Source organism: Glycine max, chromosome 9 (genome assembly GCF_000004515.6).
Source record: "Glycine max cultivar Williams 82 chromosome 9, Glycine_max_v4.0, whole genome shotgun sequence".
Lineage (NCBI taxonomy): Eukaryota > Viridiplantae > Streptophyta > Magnoliopsida > Fabales > Fabaceae > Glycine > Glycine max.
In genome coordinates, this window is record NC_038245.2 from 30,396,501 (window position 1) to 30,415,440 (window position 18,940).

Consider the following 18,940-nt stretch of genomic DNA (forward strand, 5'->3'; position numbering starts at 1 on the left):
TATTAATTAAAAACTAAATATTTATTATACAGGAAAACACAAATTATTTATTACAATTAATTTTTAAGTAGTTAAAAAAATTAATAAGATTTATTAAACGATAATATGTAAAGAACTAATCTAAAACAACTTATCTAAATAATGACCTACCATTCACCACGTACATATGGACCAATGCAAAGCATGGCATAAAGTCCTTCCTTTTGAATGGTTTTAATAAATTTGACGAGATCCAAATTTCCAGAAAAATCATACTGAAAATATAGAAATTAAAATAAATAAAATTAATACCAAAAGCGAAATATGTAGTATGAACATGAACAAAACAAATTATTAGAATAAAAAAACCTATCGGGATTGAGGCTCATGAGCATTTCAAAAAACATATGTTTCAAGTACGTCAAGTCCACCTTCTTTTGCTTTATTAATCAAAGAAGGTCACATTTGTCATAAATAATTGAATAAAAGTATAATTAAATGACTTTCTTAATTGTACATTCATAAACAATTATTAGATGAATAAGATTTTTGAAATTGAACAAAAAATACAAACATGAGATAATACATAACATTCTTACTTCAATTGTACTATGTGAATAATGAATTGAACAAGAGAAAAGAACTTTTCTTTTGCCATCAATTGTTATAGATCTCGAATCATATGAAACTTTGGCAGCAGTGATTGCTAAGTTAATTAATGTCAAATTTATCAACAAAGTGCAAGTTGAGTAGTAATTAAGATTCAATACAAAAATATTTTATTTTTCTCTCTGCATGTAATTAGGAATTATTCAATTTTTTCCTGAGTCACAGACCATGAGTGTCCCATAACCGACTAGGTCATAAACTAATCTCACATGTGGTTCGTAGCTGCCGCTGACCAAGAGAATTTTGCACACAATGAAAATCGAATAAGGTTCTCTGGCTAGATAGATTGTTTTCACTTATGTCGCAATAAAATTTTACACCGCTAGGTCAACCCTTTGATTTTAATAATTATACGTTTGAGATTAACCTTTTCTTATTTCTTTTAATATCAATTGAGTTACGTGAGTGTCTTTAGAGAATGACAAATGTAACTTTTTTTTTTCTCTATGTATACCATATACTTTTCCTTCTTTTTTTCATGCTAGCACGCCACAAGTTTGTAAAGAAAAACTGCAATACCATCTCATTAAAATTAATAACAAAGGTGATTATAAATAATTAAAAGTAAAATATATGAAAAAAATAAAATAGGATCATAGATTATATTTTGATATAGTAAGTATTTTTCCCATTCAACTTTGTCTACTTTTAATTGGTCACATAAATTTTTGAAAACCTTTTACAATTACCCGTGTAATATATTATAAGCCTATAATGTATATATAATATTTATAGATTATATAATATAATAGTTATGATATATATTATAGGTTTAAATATCAAAATTGGTCCCTGTAAGTTGGAGTTTTTTAACGTTTGATCATTTTTCAGTTTCAGTTCTTGTAAGTTGTCACAATTATAAAAACGTTAATGTAAATGTTATGTTGATGTCATAGGGACTAAAAAATAAATAAAAATTACAAGAATTATAAATAAAATAAAAACATAAAAGGATGAAAAATTAAAACAAAAAACTTGTAGGGACAGAAAATAAAATAAAATACATGGAATAAAAAATACACATATTTATAGACACATAATATTTAAGCCTTAATTATCTTAAATATATTTAATTTAAAATTAATATAAAATTAAAATAAGAAATAATTAATTAAAAGATTTACTATGGTAAAGTATCCTTAATGTTGTGCATGTTCTTGTTTTCAAATGTTTATGTTTTGAAAAAAAAAAATTAATGCAAAAGATAATAGCAAATAAGTCTAACAAATTAAATTGTATGTGTTTTCTTTGGCTAACATATAAATGCAATTGCAATGTTTAAAGTGATTAAAGATGTCTAACTTAGTTGGTTGAACATGGTGTGCAAGTGTTGTAAAAATTATCATTTAATATAAAAATTAGTTTCAATTTTATGTGTAAGAATATTAAATTTTTAAAAAATTAGTTTTGTTTATTTGGTTGTCAAGAATATGCCATCTACTGAAGTCCCGTCATCTCAAAAAGCATCCACTCCAAATACTTCTCATAATGTTAAACAGAAAAATGATCCAGCTTGGGGACATTGTAAACAAATTGATGAAGGTTATACAAAAGTGACAATGATGTGTATTTATATTGTGAAAAATAGGTTAAGGGAGGTGGTATTAATAGGTTCAAGGCTCACTTGGTTGGACAAAAAGGCCAAGTTGAGGCTTTGCAAGAAGGTTCTTGTTAATGTCCAACATCAAATGAAACAACTACTTGAACAAAATGACAAAAACAAGAAAAGAAAAATGCAAGAACAATTTGAGGAAAGTAATACCTTTAATGAAGACCTTGTAAGAATAGTTGAGGATTTAAGAAGAACTCCAAAATCATCCGTTTCTGCCAAGTCTCAAAAGGGGAAGAACACTCCTCGTGTAGATGACTATTTCATGCCTATAACAACTCCTAGAGCTCAACCAAGCTTGAAGAGTGTCTTGCAAAGTAAGGAAGTTGTAGAAAAGTGTGACAAAGCCATTGCAAAATGGATGATAGATGCTTCAATGTCATTTAATGTAGTTAACTCAACATTTTATCAACCTATGATTGATGCTATTAGTAGCATGGGTCTAGGGTATAAATGCCCAAATTTTTAGAGAATTTTTGGTCCATTATTAAATAAATGGGTTGATGAAGTGACGAAGTTTGTCAAAAGTTATCGAGAAGTTTGGAAGGAAACTGGATGTACTCTAATGGTTAATGGGTGGACCATCCACTCTAAGAGAACTCTCATTAATTTTCTTGTTTATTGTCTTAAAGGGACTATTTTCATAAGGTATGTTGATGCTTCATGTACTTCTAAAACTATTGAAATGTTGTTTAAGCTTTTCAAGGAGATGGTGTTACATGTTGGAGCAAAAAATGTTGCTCACATTGTGATGGATAATGCTGCAAATTATGTTGTTGTTTGCAGGTTATTGGAAAAAAGAGTTTCCTAAGTTATATTGGTTTCCTTGTGTTGCTCACTACATTAATTTGATGTTGCAAGACTTTTAGAAGTTTGAGGAAGTAATTGAGGTTGTTTCACATGCTTCAAAAATTACCAAGTACATATATAATCATTGTTTCACATTATTGTTGATGAGACAACATACAAGTGGAAGGGATATACTTTGTCTAACTCTAACTCGATTTTCCACAAATTTCATTGTCTTGCAAAGCATATTGGGCCAGAAGGATGCATTGAGAGCTACAATGGCATTAGGGACTGGGCAGGCTCAACTTATGCCAAGGACTTCAAGGCTGAAAAATTTGTGGAACAAATCTTGGACTCTGGGTTTTGGAAACAGTGTGTTGATATTGTGAAGCTTATAGAGCCATTGATTCGTGTGTTATGTATTGTTGATAATGAAGATAAACATACTATGGGTTTTCTTTACTAGGCTATGTATAAAGCTAGAGATGAGATGGTTAGGAGGTTTCAGAGAAATAAGATGAGAGTATAGCCTTACTTGGTGGTCCTTGATAGGTGTTGGGATCATAACTTCACAAAGATATACATGCAACTGGTTATTGGTTAAATCCACCTTGTAGATTCAATGTTGAAGAATTTGATAAGCATAAGAACACCCAACCTAGCATTTTGGAACCCATTAATAGGTATACACATGAAGATCCTGAGGTGCAAGATAAATTAAATGAAGGCATGAGGATATACAAAAATACTAAAGGAGATTTTGCAAGACGAGCGACTGTACGTGAACAGAACACGATTATGCCAGGTAATTTTAGTGTTTGATACTATGATAACATTATTTACTTGTGATTTATTTTAATTAGTCATAATATATTCATTATATTGATTTATTTCTTTATATGTAATTTTCTAGATCAATGGTGAGATTGTTATGGATGCAGTGCTCCATATTTGCAAAAGTTGACTATTTGTGTTTTAAGTTAAACTTGTAGTGCTTCGGGTTGTGAAAGAAATTGAAGTGTATTTGAACATATTCATTCTCATAAAAGGAATAGGTTAGAGCATTAAGATCTTAATGACCTTGTTTATGTTCATTACAATTTAAGGTTATAATAAAGGTATTATTATATTGATTGTTTATCTATTTTGCTTGGATTTTTTTATTGTTGATATATAAACATTTTTTCGGATTTCATAACATTGGTTTAAAGAAGTGAACAAAAACAATATAATCTCTTTTTCATTGGTAAGAGACAAAATAGAGTGAGAAAAAAAATACAATTAATGAAAAACAAACAATTATTATACAATCATTCAAGATTTTCATTTATTTCTTTACAAAGGTAAAGATTTATCACTTTCTAAGTATTTTTTATGCAAATGCCTCTAAAATTTTTAAACTCTTTTCTTTTCACCATAATTACTTGATGATATATATTTAATGAAATTGGGAAAATAATTACTATTAATTTACCGGCCACTTCCAACCCTGCAGACCAATGTATGCATGTACTTTTTTTTTATATTCATAACATTTATTGTATTCAACATTAGGTCAAACTAAGGTTTCCATATCTCGTCATTCTCCATCAAATAGTGATCTACGATTGAAGACTAAAACTTTATTCTTATCTTCAGGCCCACTAAAATTCACACCCACCTGACTACCATTGCATAAAGTAGGGACCAACTTATCTAAGATAGCCAATGCATGTGCGGCCTCCAGTGATAGAAATAAGCCCTCTAATTTGCTTAATCTTTTGTACTCTACAAATTATATATATAAAAAAATTAACCGTTATAGATAGTTGGAGCAATTTTCACAACTTAAATGAAAAAAAAAGTTCCTATCTGGCGTACCATCAAAAGCTTTGATCATTTGCAACACAAACTTCTGCACACCTATTTTCTTTAAGATAGTTAACTCTGGACCAACTCATGGATACTCCATCCTGCGAGTTAAAAGATAATCAAAGCCTATTTCAATAATTCAATTGGTGAGGTATAACTTGCAGAAGAAAATAATTAATTATATTTCCTTTGGCTATGAATCTTTTTGGCTTCTCAATGAGAATAATGTGCACTTCATGTCTTCAAAACAATGCTTTTAAACTTCCAATTTCTTAGTATTTTAATTTTACCATCTCACTGCTTATTCAGCTGTAGTAATTGGTCACCATTATATTTTGCTTCCTAATAGTCAAAAAAATTGATTCTTTTTCCACAAGAACGCATTAATATTACCCTATCGCATATCTGTATTTAAAAAAAAATAAAGAATATTAGTTAATATAAGATAAAAGAACATATAATATGTATGCATTTATTAAAAACAAGTGTATCCTTTTATATCCTAATTAATGTTGATGTTATCATTAATGAATTTGCATCTCGCAATGTCCAAATAAATTACGCTTAGTTTATGATCATTTTAAGTTTTTTTTTTTGTTTTGCAGGTGATAAACGAAAATTTTATGAGTAAGAAAAATGTTTTTTCGATGGTAGACACTAGTTATATATAGAAGAAAATTAAAACAAAAATGTAATGTTTCTTTTTTATATTTGATAAACCTATGTTATTCACTTAATTTATTAAGAAATGTAATTTTTAATGAAATACATATCTATTGCTTTTAGAATATATATTTATATTTAGAATACTTGTATATGAAATAAAATTTTATTTATTGTTCCGTCTCAAACCTATAAAATTGTTAACATCAACCTTGTGTATAAACTCCCAATTGGAGAGCTAGGAAGAGATATTGATGACATAACATGATAAAAAAAGAGATATAATAAAATAAGATGTGTCTACTACGTGTTTGTATCGTAGATGTGTATATATTTATGTATCATGATTCATATATTTGGAAAATAATAAGCCACTGAATACCAAGGCTTTAGTTGACATATAAAGAAAAATAAAAAGATAAATCTAAATATCATCGATAAAATGATGAGATAGGAGAGAAGGAGTTGGAGATAAATAATAAATGTTAGAATAGTGATATTTGGAATATTTTGGATATCCAATTGAAACTTTTTATATGTGTTTATCTTTCTCTCACATCAAATATTTATTACATTTATCACTTTCTTATATTATTTTTTAAGTGTATAATAGCACATTAGAGAGAAATTATTAGGTGGTTTAGGACCACCACATCATTCATGTTCTCAACCAATAATTATGTGACACATAAATAACTTTGTATTTTAAGTTGATTAATGTTAGGTTTGGACGACCATGAGTCTCATCCACTTTAGATTTTGATGTATAACATAAGTATAAATTATTGATATTTTAATGAGGTTTTGATAAGTGGACATGATTATTAGGTTAAAAGAATTTATAAATACCATCCACAACTATAGAGAGTATGTTCTATTTTAACCTAGAGTTCAACACGTTATATTTAGTGAGCATCCAATCTTGTGCATAACAGCATAACATACTATCATAAGGTAAACTCGTGCTTTTCGTCTTAAAGACTAAGTATCACAAAAAAGGGAAGTGCAAATGTACTGTTTTATTCAAATTCCATTTGTCTATATTACATTTGAATTCAAGAAAATGACAACATAGAAGAGACTAGAAGGCCTCCGTGGAATATTCCTTGGAAGGTTGCTTTTAGGAAGGTCAAAAAGCACATGGCGTTGTTTGTACCTTGTACAAAATCTTCGTCATTTAGAGCGTGACACGTTGACCAATTCCTTTATGTGAGACAATGGTTCCTTCAAGATAAAGACGCAGATCCCACAATAGATACTTTACTGAAATCTATAAAAGGATGTCTCCCTCAATGAAGTAATTGAGAAAAAAGGTGAAAAGAAAAAGAACAAGATCACAATAAATATTGAGAAAGTGAAACTCTTCTAAAAACACTACATGTTCTACACTGTTATTATTCTTTACGAAGTAAAGTAGTTTGTATCTATGCTTAATTGTACATTCACTCTTTGAGTGTTAAAAATACTTGTATTCAATCAAGCATTTGTTTGTGAAAGTCAGAAGTGACTTAGTGTTAAAAAATACTTGGGTTTTTAGATTTAGGGGGAGTTTAAGAAAATACCAGAAGTGGTGTTATAAATAATTGTAAAGTCACGAGTAGTGGCGAGTTAGAATACTTGTTTTGTAATTAGTTTTTGATTAGTGGAACTATTTACTAGTGAGTAAAGGAGAACTGGACGTAGTTCAGGTTAAGCGAACCAGTATAAGCCAAGTGTTTCTACTTCTCTCCATATAGTTTTATAGAGTATTCTTATTATATTTTCTAACATCATTTTACATCAAGTGCTTATTAGAAAAACGGTTTTAACAACCTTTTATTTGTCACTGGATAACCACTCTGTTCTTTATTACATATTTTTTTATCCACAACGGACAACTAGTGTTTATCTTCGTATTATCCATACTATTCTGGTTATTGTGAAAAGTTTTTATTTTTGATATACACATTATTCAACCTCTCCCCTCCTTTAGTGTGTTTCTTGTCATTTCAATTAAGATCCCTTAAATAACATAATTAATTATTGTTAGGTAGTTACTGAATATAACTTTAATTTAGTGAATATATTTTTTTATTTTTCACGTATCACATAATTATTGGTCAAAATCATAAATGATGTGGTAATTTTGGACCACTTAATAATTTTTTCACGAAGTTGTGCATTTAACATTTCCTAAATGTTAATTGTGAATGTATGAATACATGATTTTGATGATGCCAAAGAATAATCAAACAAGGTTGCTTTCAAGATTACTTCAACAAACAAACATTATTTCAGGATTAATTCAAGATCAAGCTTTTGCCTCAAAACAAAGTATTTCGAAGAGATCAAGGCTCTGGTAATCGATTATCAGGTAGTGTAATCGATTACCAGAAGACAATTTTAAAAAACAGCTTTTAAAAAAGGTTTTGAATTTGAATTTTGAATCATGTAATCGATTGCCAGATGTTTGTAATCGATTACCAGCAACGACACTTCAGAAAACACTTTGAAAAGTCATGACCCTTCAAAATATAACTGTGTAATCAATTACCAGAAACCTGTAATCTATTACCAAATGTGTGTCTGACTTCGTCTCTTCAAACCATTTTGAAAAGGCATGAAGGACCTATATATATGTGTCTGACTTCAAAAAGTAAGAGAGAGATATTCTAAGAGAACTTAATTGTCAAATGCTCTCCCAACAACTATTGGGCAAACACTTGCAAATCTATTGAGAATTCATCCAGGAACTTGAGATTCCTCCTTTTTTATGAAGAGATTTAAAGGAAATCAAAGGAGATTAAATATCAATCCAAAAAAGAAAGGGGAAAATTCCTCCTTAGCCCTAAAATGCTATGAATGTGATCAACCTAGGCACTTGAGATTCGATTGTCCTGTCTTTAAAAGAAGAATGGAAAAATTTGACAAGAGAAATTTCAAAGAAAAGAAAGCATACATCACTTGGGAAGATAATGACGTGGATTCTGCAAGTGATTCAGAAAATGAAATCATAAATCTGGGTCTCATGGCCAAAGACTATGAAAGCGGAGAAGAGGTAATGTCTTCTAACTATGACTTATCTATTTCTTTTGATGAACTCCAAGATGCATTCAATGATTTGCATGAAGAATCTGTCAAACTTGCCAAATTAGTTTCATATTCTAAGAAAACAATTTCAAGTTTAGAAAAGGAAATTTTGAAATTAAATATAGAGTTAGAAAATCTTAAATCTAAAGTTAAAATTTTAAAATCAGTAGATAAAAATCAATCTTCTACAAAATGCTTAATACAAGAAAACAATAAAGCATCTCATTCATGTGAATGTTGTGATAAATTAAAAGAAGAAAATGAAGATTTAAAAATTGCTCTTGTCAAATTTACTCTTGGTAAAAATAATTTAGATATTATATTTGGAAAACAAAGATGTGTTTTTGATAAAACTGGATTCGGATATAATCCTGAAAATCAACAAAAGATGCATAAAAATTTCTTTGTCTCCACTCAAAAGGCTAGTTCTCCCTTGTTAACATGCTTTTATTATGGTAAGAATGATAATAGTACATCAACAATTTATATTAGAAAGAATGGTAGTACCATTGGAAAAATGGTACAGGTTCCAAAAGGATCCTTACTCAAAACTAACATACAAGGACCCAAGAAAATTTGGGTACCAAAATCAAAATATGATTATATGAATGATGGACTCCTTGAAGCAAAGTTGATACATTGATAGCGGCTGCTCCAAACACATGGCAGGAGATGCATCAAAGTTTATTCATATTTCTCTAAAAAATAGTGAACATGTGATCTATGGAGACAACAACAAAGGTAAAATTGTTGGAGTTGAAAAAATAGGTATGAATCCCTCCACCTCCATAGAAAATGTTTTACTTATTGATGGTTTTAAGAATAATTTATTAAGTATTTATCAATTATGTGAAAAGGTCTTTTTATATCATTTGATTCTCATATATTCCAACAAGTGGTAACATTTTCTTTTGGGCCAACAAATGATACTTTGAACGGTATGGCATGTTCTACTCTTTTAATTCATTATAAATTGCTAAATATTTTTCTCTTCTCTGCTCATGATTTGTTTTTGATGTTGACAAAGGGGGAGAGATAGATAAAAGATAATATAGTAAGGGAAATTATCTATTCTTTATGAGACAACTTTTTATATATGAAATCTATGAAATCTTCAACTGTTTCATATAAGCAATCATTGCAAAATCAAGGGGGAGTAAAGTATACAGATAGATATTCTTTTGTTTTTACTCCTAACCTACAAATGGTTTTCATCATCAAAAAATGGGGAGAATGTGAATCGTGCAGGTTTTGATGATGCTGAAAAGAATTTACTTGATAATGATTGTCATCATCAAAAAGGGGGAGAATGTGAATAATGCAGGTTTTGATGATGCTGAAAAGAATTTACTTGATAATGATTGTCATCATCAAAAAGGGGGAGAATGCGAATGTATGAATACATGATTTTGATGATGCCAAAGAATAATCAAGTAAGGTTGCTTTCAAGATTACTTCAACAAACATTCAAAGGTTAAGCATTGCTTTAAGATTAATACAAGGTTGCTTCAATAAACAAGCATTGCTTCAAGATTAATTCAAGATCAAGTTTTTGCCTCAAAACAAAGTGTTTCCAAGAGATCAAAGCTCTGGTAATCGATTACTAGGCAGTGTAATCGATTACCAGAAGACAATTTTGAAAAACAACTTTTAAAAAGGATTTTGAATTTGAATTTTGAATCATGTAATCGATTACCAGATGTTTGTAATTGATTACCAACAATGACACTTCAGAAAATACTTTGAAAAGTCATGGCCCTTCAAAATATAATTGTGTAATCGATTAATAGAAACCTGTAATCGATTACCAAATGTCTGTCTGACTTCATCTCTTCAAACCATTTTGAAAAGGCACGAAGAGCCTATATATATGTGTGTCTGACTTCAAAAAGTAAGAGAGAGATATTCTAAGAGAACTTAATTGCCAAATGCTCTCTCAACAACTCTTGGGCAAACACTTACAAATTTATTGAGGATTCATCCAGGAACTTCAAATTGTATTATCATATCTAAAAGAGAGAAATTCCTTTAGGAACTTAAATTTGTATCATTCACTCTAAAGGAGAAAAATCTTTCCGTTCATCTCAAAAAATTAGTTGTAATCAAGAGACTGGTTATCTCTTGGATTGTGAGAATCTTGAACACAAGGGTGAGGGATCCCAAGGTGTGTTCAAAGTCTATAAAGGATTTACAGAGATAGTGGAAAATCTCAAGTGGGTTGTTTGAGGACTGGACGTAGGCACGAGAAGTGGCCGAACCAGTATAAATCGAGTTTGCAATTCTCTCTTCCCTTATCTTATTTATTTTATTGCAATCAATTTTTTCTTGCACGTTTAAAGAACATTATTAAATTAATTGTTGCTTCTTATTCTGCATTTTGAGCCTATCATTTAAAAGGGGTTAAAAGTTTGTTAGTGAGAAATTTTGTAAGACTTAATTCACCCCCCCTCTTAAGTTATTGAGGCCACTTGTCCAACATTATTGATGTGTGTGAAAGTAACATAGTGGTATAGTTAAACAAAATTTAATTCTCCAAAATGGCTTAATTACTTATCCAACTATGATTGAATGTGGTTCAATAACTTGCCCATCGTCATCCTGCAGTAAATAACTCATGGACCCATGGTAAATACCGACTTCACCCATGGTCAACTTTGAAGAATGTCTTCCACTCTCCAACCCTAAACCACCTGTCTCAACTCTAATAAGCCTTACATCACTGTGAGCTATGAACTCATGGAAGAGGCCTATAGCGTTTGACCCAATCCCTACGCAGGTGACAAGAACATCTCTGGCTTCCTTTCCCATTTTTCCAATGCTTGAATCCTTGTTTCTTTCCCTGTCATCGACTGAAACTTGCGAACCATGGTCAAACATGGATGTGGTCCCACTACTGAACCTGTAAAGTGGTACATGTTTTCCAAATCCCTTACCTAATAGTGAAATGCCTCAGATGATGTATCTTTGAAGCCTCTATCAACACCTTCAACTTATACATGCATTAAATTATCATCCATAAATTGAGACTTTTACCAAAAGGGTGTAATTTTTTTTTTGGGTTTTTCATTTTGGGGTAGATTTTAAATTATTACCGAAAACAAGATAGATCGTTATGACTTATGTGTTAGAAATCGTAACATTTGTTATCACTTATTATTTTTTTAACAAAAGTTGTCATAATTTTTATGACTTTAGTTTAATTTTTTTATTTACAACTTTAAAATCGTATATGTTTTTTTTACTTACAACTTTGAAGTCATAAGTTTAGTTCTTTTTTTACGACTTTGAAGTCGTATTTTTTATTTTTATTTTTTTATGTTTAAAGTTTTTTGTTTTAGGATTTTTTATTTACTTGTATTTTCTTTTGTTTTGTTTTCAATTTTTTTAAAAAATTGTAAATAATTTTTTTATTATTACTTGTTATTAGTTTTATTTAATATCTTTTATATATATATATATATATATATATATATATATATATGGGATGTATCAAATGAGAAAATTTGGTAACTTAGATCAAAACTTTAATTTTTAATACATAACATTTACCCACCTAACACTACTACCGAAAAAACTTTTTATATTAGTTGTACAACCTATGCCTATGCAAGCAACATAAAAGTAAAATTTTTTAAATTAGTTGTTAACCAATCTTAAAAGTTAACTTTTTAGATCAATTCTGTAAGTGATCGATATAAAAAGTAACTATTCAAATCAATTAAGAAAAATAAACATGATGTATTAAGAATTGGGATTTTAATCTCAACCATCAATTTTTTTAATCATAATCTAACGGTTAAAATCATTTTTTCTCATTTGAAATATTTCTCTCTCTCTCTCACCCACACACATATTATATGAGGAGAGATCAAATTATATCGGAGTAACTTTGACAATTATTACATCATTTTATAACTTTCAACTAAATAATATTTTCCTATAACTCACAGTTGGATTGAAAGTTCCTTTCATATAAATCACATATTCAAAATTTCATATTAGTCTAAAATTATTTGCTACCTTTTTCATATAAATTAAAATCAGCATCATATACACATTTTAAAATATACTAAAATATGAATCATTTAATTACCTTCTTATTATTGTTTAACTTTGACAAAATTTGACAGAAATGATCTTGCTAATAAGTAGATATAATTCAACAATTGGATAAATAAAAATCACATTCTATATCAAATTATAAAAAAAATGTAATAATTATCAAAGTTATACTAATGTAATTTTATCTAATAAAAGTATGAGTGTTGTATCTATGTGAGTAAAAATAATGTAATAATGGTCGAAGTTATACCAGTGTAACTCTATCTAATAAAAGTATGAGTGTTGTATGTGTGTGAGCAGTTCTCCTCGAATACTTCTGTTAACATATCCAAAAAGTATCCATTTTTTACTAGGATATGGTAGATACTTCTAGTACATATTTGAATAGTATCCCAAAAACTTGCCTAAAAGCTTTTTATGTTCATCCTCATGCTCTGATAGGAATGACTACAAAAAGATATATACATTTATCTCATTCTAATAAGGCGAATAAAGACTCAAATTCATGACTGATTCGACGTGAGAGTCGTAACCAACCCCTTGGAACTACTCACCATGATATATGTGTAATGATAAGATTTCTCTTAATTTGAGAAGCAGACGTGCTCATTTTGTTGAAGGTGGATTTCAATTTGAAATACTTCCAATTTAATGGAAAATTTGTTTCTAATTAATATGGTTCATTTTTATGATTAAATTCAACTCATTATCAATTTGAGTTCTGTGATGGTAAGAACTTTTAACTATGTTTCACTTTGTTTGGATTACCAAACCGGTTTTCCTTTTAGTATACAAACATCATCGAGTATGAATGACATAGTCAGGGTTTGGAAAACAAAATTAGAATAAGGGTTGCGATGGTGACACTAAACTAAGGAGTGATTTTAATCAAATAGCAATGGCGAGAGATTGGTTTTCTAGGCCGCTTTTTAACTTCTATTTTTTGTGATCTGAATAATATGTTTTGATTTTTTTGACATGTTTAGATCGCTTTATAAGTTTCACATACAAAAGAATAACATGTAGATGAATTGAAAGATCTAGAAAGAATATATTATATTACATATACCTGAGCTCCTAACAACTTGATCAACCGCACCTTTGAAGATTGTCTATCCTTGTCTTTGGAAGCCATGAAGATGGTGCACTGCAAAGCAAGTTTTGCGCATGCTGCAGCTGTGGCAAGGCCATGTTGTCCCGAACCAGTGGCGGTGACAACCCACGCGCTTAGCTATCATGGCTTGTGCAAGAACATTGTTCATCTTGTGAGAGCCACTATGGTTGAGATTCTCTCTTTAAGTATATGTCAATGCCAAGCCATTTCCCGTTATTATTCTTGCTCTTCTCTTGTAATACTCCAACATTCGCTCAGATACAGAGGCGTCTCTCTCCCAACATAGTCTCTTAATGCCACCACTAGCTCTGCCTGTAGGAAAATTCAAATATTTGTTGGAATTGACAACACTTAGTATTCAAGGTTTTAATTAAATATTTAAAGATTATGTCCGTTCAATATATATAGTAATGGCAATAAATTTGTTGAGTCTATTATTATTTATGTATTGAACACTTTTAATGTCAAGTAGTTTAATTTTAGTAGCAAGAAAAAGAAGTCTTGAGTTGGAATTCTGGACATGCACATGCATTATATAAGAGTAAAAGAATTAACCTGAAAAACATCATCATGGAGGGCCTTATTGAACTCAGCTTCAAGCTGGCTCGAACACGCTACAAGTGTCTAAGGTATTGAATGAACTTTCTAGAAGTGGCGATGGGAAGGTCTTTCTTCTTGACAATTTTCATGGCCTTTCTTTGTGGAGGATGCAGGCGTGGGTACATAGGTAAAGGTGAACTCTAGAACCTTAATTTTAAAGTTATTTTGAGTCACCACCGAGTTGGCGCGCAATTTGGGCGCTCCTTTGTCATCTATGAACTGCCTTAGTTCTGGAATGGAGGCTAAAATTTGCCCCTTGCAATTTGCATGCTATCATCTTGTGTTTTTGTGAGTGAGAAATTAGAAAGATATTTGTGTGTTTGTGACCATGTCTCCTAATAGGTCACATTTATAGAGGTTGGGTTGGATGATATTACTTCTTTTTAAATTTTCAACAAATCTTTTTAAAAATTAATATTTCACTTTCACTAACAAATTGTCATTTTTTAAAGTGGATTGACCTTGACCCAATTTATCCTAGAACTTTTTGACCGTGTCTTCTTTTGTTTTTAATTTTTTTTGGGATATGCTAGGGGCACCCAGCAATATTGTTGGTGCACCCAGCAATTTATTGAAAGGTCAATTTTGCCCTTCATTTAAAAACATAAAAAGCTTTTTCCCTCTTCGGAAGCATTCTGTCTTCTCTTCCGCGAAAAAGTTTTTCTCCTCTCTTCTCTCTTCCGCGAAAGCAAGCTTCCTTGGTGGTCTTCTTCTCCGCCTTCATCTTCTCTGCAAGGCTTCTCTCTTCCATTTGCATTCGAGGTAGGTGACCTTCTTCTTAGCTTTCCTTTTGTTTTGCACTGTATGTGTAGCATTTAGGGTAGGTTAGTTGAACCTTAGGGTGGATGAACCTTAGGGTAGAGGACGCCGAAAAAAATGGCGGAAGCTTAGTGACGGTGAACCTTCCGGAAGACCCGTTAGGGGTTCTTCCTGAACTTCCGAAAGAAGATCTTCCAGAAGATTTCCGGAAGAAGGGTTTTTCCGGAAGTAATGAAATGACTTCCGGAAGAACAGGTCTTCCGGAAAGCTCTCGCAACATCTCTTCCGGAATGTTTTCGGAAGATGTACTTCTTCCGGAAACATTCCGGAAAAGCGTTCTTCCGGATGACCTTTCAGTGGTTCCGGAAGCACTTTCCGGAAGACCCTTCTTCCGGAATGTTTCCGAAAGAAGTACTTCTTCCGAAAGTTTTTTTTTTAAAAAAAATATTGTTTTTGTTAATTGTTTTAGTTTATTTTTTATATCATTTTAGTTGACTAATTTACTAATTATTTAATTTTAAATTACTTATGTATTATTTTATAAATAAAGTAGTTTATTTGTATAAATAAAGTTGTGTATGTTTGGAAATATTTTTTTCCCATTATTGTTTTATTTGTATATATAATTTTAGTTGTGTATGTTTACTAATTATATATTTTGAAAGTAGTTGTTTTTTTTTGTCTATAAATAATTTTTTTTATTTTATTATAAATAAAGTTGTTTATTTGATTATAAATGAAGTTTTTTTTTTATAAATGAAGTTGTTTAATTTTTTTTTAAATTAAGTTGTGGATGTTTAGTAATGAATTATTTTTATATTAGTTGTGTTTTTTTTTATAAATGAAGTTGTTTATTTTTTTAAAAAAAAATTAACTTGTGGATGTTTTTTTTTTACATTAGTTGTGTTTTTTTTTATAAATGAAGTTGTTTAATTTTTTTTTTAAAATTAAGTTGTGGATGTTTAGTAATCAATTATTTTTATATTAGTTGCTTTTTTTTTATAAATTAAGTTGTTTATTTTTTTAAAAAAAAATTAACTTGTGGATGTTTACTAAATAATTTAGTTGTGTTTTTTTTATAAATGAAGTTGTTTAATTTTTTTTTAAAATTAAGTTGTGCATGTTTATTAATAATTTTTTTTTACATTAGTTGTGTTTTTTTTTTATAAATGAAGTTGTTTAATTTTTTTCTAAAATTACGTTGTGTATGTTTTAAAATAATTTGATTTAAGTTAGTCTTATTTGTTTATAAATAAAGTTGTTTTTTTATAAAGAAAATTGTGTATATTTTGACCGAAAAAAATACGTGTTCGACATGATTTACATATCATGGCCAGAACACGAGGTTTAGGTCGTGCCATAGGTAGAGATAGACCTGCTGACGAGGATGCTGGCGATGTTCCCGAGAGGCGTAGGCCTACTGTCTCAGCCCGTAGGCTACGCGTTCATCAGATGACTACGGAGGGACGTGATATGGCTGAGGACGTCGCTGGCATGACTGAAGATGTCCCTGAGCAACCTACGGAGGCACCTGAGATGCGTGCGGACGCACAGGGTGTTGATAGTAGTGAGGGGTCAGATGTTGATGATGCTGCTGAGGGATTCCCTGGTGGTCCACGTGACCCGTCAGTGCTCACATCATTTTCCGAGCATGTTGCACATGCCGTTTGGAGTGGACAGGTATTTTAATTTGTTAATTATTTTTCATTGTTGATTTATTTGTTTATTATTAATTTTTTTTAATAATTGTATAATTTGTACTTCAAATCAGGAACGTCCTGATTTGAAGTTAGTGTCACATGGGAGGAAGGTGACACTGATTGGGAGGCCAGTGCCTGAGATTGAAGGCCTGGTGGCTGCCACAGGATTAAGTCCACTGATAGATTGTTCAGTTATTACTGGCGATCCTGGACTTATATTCGCATTTGTGGAGAGGTGGCACAGTGAGACTAGCACCTTCCACCTTCCTGTAGGAGAGCTGACGATCACATTGGATGATGTGTCGTCCATCCTACATTTGCCCATCACTGGCGCCTTGCACAGTTTCCACGCTCTTTCTACGGAGGAGGCCAGATTCTTGCTTACGGAGTTGCTGGAAGTGTCTGCCGAGGAGGCCAGAGCCGAGACAACACTCACACGTGGAGCATATGTACGATTAGGATGAGTTCGTGACATTTATGAGACCAGATGTCAGGCCCGGCAGTGGATTGTCGCAGCTCGCGCTTATCTGCTGCACCTTGTCGGTTGTACTCTTTTTGCTAATAAGAGTGCAACATACGTGCATGTGGTCCACCTTGACGCTTTCCGGGACCTCGCTCATAGTGGTGATTACGCTTGGGGGGTTGCCGCGCTGGTTCATATGTATGACCAGTTAGATGAGGCTTGTAGGACCACCACCCGACAGCTTGCGGGGTACTTGACGCTACTTCAGGTAAATTTTGTGTTTATTAATATGTTAGGTTCGATTATGATTTAAACATGTTTTTATGTTATGTTAACCTCAATTATTGTGTAGTGCTAGATCTATGAGCACTTCCCTAGTGTGCACTAGTGCGTGACTGACGATACATACCAAGAGACGTCCCCATGTGCTTCCCGGTGGTTGACATCGAAGGTGCACATGAAGGGAATCACAGAAGCACCCTACAGGGCACGTTGTGATGGTTTGACCGTCACAGATGTGTCCTGGTTGCCGTACACGGAGCATCGGGGGGTTAGGGCGTTTCAGGAGATTTCATCTTTCCAGGGTCAGCTCAGATGGGGTCATATGGTCGTCACGGTTCGATCGGAGAGGGTGGTACGCCAGTTCGGTTACATCCAGAGCATCCCTCCGCCGCCTGTTAGTGCACGATTGTCACACGATCAGATAGATGACAGGTGGATGCAGCTTGCAGATCACTTACTACTTGCGGGTCAGCTTTGTCTAGTGCCTGGGCAGGTATCTGCGGATTACATGGAGTGGTTTTTCCGCATATCTCACCCATTCATGACACCAACCCAGGCAGGTGACCAGCAGAGGGATGCACCAGCTGCAGACCCTGAGGACTACATACAGCCGCCCAGCCCCCAGGTTCCAGTGGCATTTGACCCCCCTCCACATGTGGTAAGATTATTTGCGCGTTTAATGTTTTATGAGTTGTTGTTTATTTTAAATTTCATAATAAATGTTTTTAATGACTTTGACAGGATGATTACGAGGGATATGAGGCGATTGCACAAAGGTTGGAGCGTGTGCTCAACCTTAGGATAGTCACTACAGGCACAAAGTTATATGACATTATGCAGGACTGCCTAACGATCGCGAGAGGGGGACCCAGTGCTGATGGGACGGTCAGGGCTCGTCAGAGACGCCGCACGGACCATTGATCATTGTATTTATTTTTTATGTTGTAGTTGACATGAATATTTGTAATTATTACAGTTTTCGTTTAATATAGTTGACGTGTTTTGCACAGTTAATTATTTTATAATATAGTTTATTATTCCGATTGTTTGTGGTCCTTAAGCGAAGTTTACGGTTGTTTTAAATTTATTTTTTAAAAAAGGGAACCTAGAATCATGAGTTTTGTTTGTAAGAATTACATAAAAAAATAAAAGTTTTTAAAATCATTAATAATTCATAATTCATAATTTACACCATTAATATATAAGGTCGTACCAAAAACTAAATATTTTAAAAAAATTACATGACTATGAAATCGCCATACAAGATACTACAAGGATGACTTTAAAAAAAATCCATGTTCAAGTACCCATGTTTGGGATTTTTTTGCGTG

At 31.7% G+C, this 18,940-nt stretch overlaps 1 pseudogene; it reads right to left on the bottom strand.

Moving 5' to 3' along the window:
- Nucleotides 1–4,625: 4,625 nt before the first annotated feature.
- Nucleotides 4,626–14,904, bottom strand: LOC100803209 (tryptophan synthase beta chain 1-like; annotated as a pseudogene).
- Nucleotides 14,905–18,940: the final 4,036 nt, after the last annotated feature.